This window comes from Capricornis sumatraensis, chromosome X (assembly GCF_032405125.1).
Source record: "Capricornis sumatraensis isolate serow.1 chromosome X, serow.2, whole genome shotgun sequence".
Taxonomy (NCBI): domain Eukaryota; kingdom Metazoa; phylum Chordata; class Mammalia; order Artiodactyla; family Bovidae; genus Capricornis; species Capricornis sumatraensis.
The window spans coordinates 127,674,108-127,676,858 of NC_091092.1; the positions used below are offsets into that span (position 1 = coordinate 127,674,108).

Consider the following 2,751-nt stretch of genomic DNA (forward strand, 5'->3'; position numbering starts at 1 on the left):
CCCCCATAGGGTTCTCAGAATCTGAACTGGAGCACCTTTCTCTGTCCTTGCAGTGAGCTGCAGACACTTGATCTTCCAGTGGAGATTGCCAAACCTTTGCGGGCAGAAACCTGGTCTTATATCATCTTTGAAGTTCTCACTGCACCTAATTTAGGGCATACCCATAGAGAAGGTTCTATTATTATCCCCATTTTCACATGAGGAAACTGAGGTTAAGCAGCTGAAGTCATCTTAAGTTAAAGTCGGATAGTTAGTGGTGAAGACAGTGCTAGTGTTTGATCCCTGGCAGGGTGAGGCCTGAGGCTCCTCTGCCTAGGGTAATGTATCAGAAAGGTAGCTGCTACCCTCCCCCCACCCCCAAAAAAGTAAGGTAAGGAGTCAACTATGAAATTACAACTCAGAGAATAAGAGTAATGAAAAAACTAAATGTTCTAGACCTGCCAAGACATTGGAGTAACTTAGATAGAAATTATGAAACTGTATTATCTGTCCTGGGTATTTACTCAACAAGATCCTAGCAAATAAATCCAATTCAAGAGAGAGATTCAGGGGAATCATTTGCTTTTCCCTCTCTGTAGACACTACATCGTTCAAATGCCAAGGAAGACCTAAAAGGGAACCTTTTGTGTGAAATAGGTAGTATGTATCAAACAGAGTGTGGCCAGTCCTCTGGAATTGCCTGAAACTCTCCAGTGAGAAGCAACGGGAATTGTTCTCTGGTATGCTGATCCTCTCACAGCTGATGCCCCATCCTCTGTCTCTCTTCCTTTTGGCCAGTTTGCTTCTTGAAGCTAGGCAGAACATCCTTAAAGAAACGGGCATCCTCTGGCTCTCTACTTTAAGTTATTAGTAGTTTGGGAAGCTTTGTGGAGTCTGTAGGACATGGGCCAATTAGGAGAGAAACAGAGGGATGGGGGGGTGAGGGAAGAAACAGACACACAGAGACAGTGAGACATGGAGAGAGGTGAAATGACACTGAAAGTCCTTGAGAGTGTACTGACCTTAGAAAGCCTTTTCGAAACCAGTCACTAATTCAATATGATGAATTACCTTAAAGTAGCTAGTAGAGTGTTTCCTGAGAAGAATTGGAGGTCGCTTCAAAGGAAATAAATAAACCACAACTAATGTGCTGATGTTTTAAAGAGAAAAGGCAATTGCTAAAAATGACCATCCAATTTCTATTACTTACTACAGTCATTAGAAACAAGGAATATGTTTATTGATCTGAAGTGGTTCAAACAGTATTTTCTTTGTTCAAACCAATTTAGCTGGAGGAAAAGTCAAGAGTTTGCCTTGTGTGGGGGCGGTGGTGGGGGGGATTGTGGAGAGAAAGAGATTCTTTACATAAAAACTGTTGTTTTTCTATCCTCGGGCCACTCACCTAAGAAGAATAACTGGGTTTCTATTAAAGCGAAGCAATTTTTGCCCCTGATCACTGTTGGTTTAGCTCTAGGCCCTTGAGACTCAAAGTAGGTTTGGCATTAGCAATATCAGTATAATCCGGGCATACATTAGACAGGTAGATTCTCTGGCCCCACCCCAGTCCTAACTGAATCATCATCTAGTTTTTAACAAGATGTTTCCTGATTCATACGCACATTAATGTTTGAGAAGTACCAGTCTAGACCAACATGAATGGTTATTTAAACAGTTGATAGAAAAAAGAGATGGTTAAATAAAGGAGGAAATACTATCTGATAAAAGCACTTTTGTCGAAAGATTTGTTGGTGTTGATAAACTTGCTCCTATCCACTTAACCCAGGTTTGAAGTAAAATCTTCATAGGCCCATTCTGAAATGACGTTTACCAGCTCGAGCGTCCTCATGGTTGAGTGAGCTCCCACAAATGGTTGCTGACTTTGTTTGTGTCCCCAGGTGAGCAGAAATGAGTGAACAAGCAGAAAAAAGCAGTTCCGTGCGAGAGAGACCTGCACGTCCAAGTTCTCCTGAGAAACCAAGTGAGATGGAACTGAAGCAGATGAAACGGGTGGAGCAGCAGTTAAAATGGTTGTCATTTCAAAATTCCGGGCCTCAGGCAGCCAACTTTAACCCTAAATTAAGGCAGCTGATGAAGGAAGGGCAAATGGCAAGCAAGAATGAGTCTGTTCCTGTAAAACGCAAAGTCAACAAGTATGACCAAAAGGGCAGGCTCACCTTCAATCAGGCTGACCTGTGTGACTGCCTTGATAAAGACTGCCAGGGTTGCTTCTACCCGTGCCCCAAGTGTAACTCCACCAAGTGTGGGCCCACTTGCCGCTGCAACCGCCACTGGGTCTACCACACCATAGTCGATGAGAATGGGGAGGTCATCAGCAAGATGCCATTCGACCTCTCTGACTAGGAGCAGCCCTCCAGGCTGATGCATTTTCTCTGCTTTGCAGTTATACCAGCCTCTGTCTCCTGGGTGAATTTTAGGACTGGGGGAAAAAAAGTTTTACAAATATAGTTTAGACTAGTTAGTGTTCTCTGAAGCCATAGAACCCTGTGTAATGCACTGTCTTTCTCTAACCTTCCTGCTGTGATGACTCAGATTCCTCCCCTGGTAACCAGCAACTGAATTCCTACTCTGCTCTCGGGTTAAAAATCCCTTTCCTCTTTGCTGGTACCTTAGGAGATGGAGTTTTAGGTTTTTTAGAATTCTGTAGCTGAGAGCTTATCTTGACAAAGAACATATGTTTATAATAGTTACCGTTAGGATCTTACACATTATCAATTCTAAATCAGAATTCTATTTGGATTGACTTGCACTGCA

At 42.9% G+C, this 2,751-nt stretch overlaps 1 pseudogene; it reads left to right on the top strand.

Moving 5' to 3' along the window:
- Positions 1-1,884: 1,884 nt before the first annotated feature.
- LOC138070666 (ARL14 effector protein-like pseudogene) lies at positions 1,885-2,340 on the top strand (annotated as a pseudogene).
- Positions 2,341-2,751: the final 411 nt, after the last annotated feature.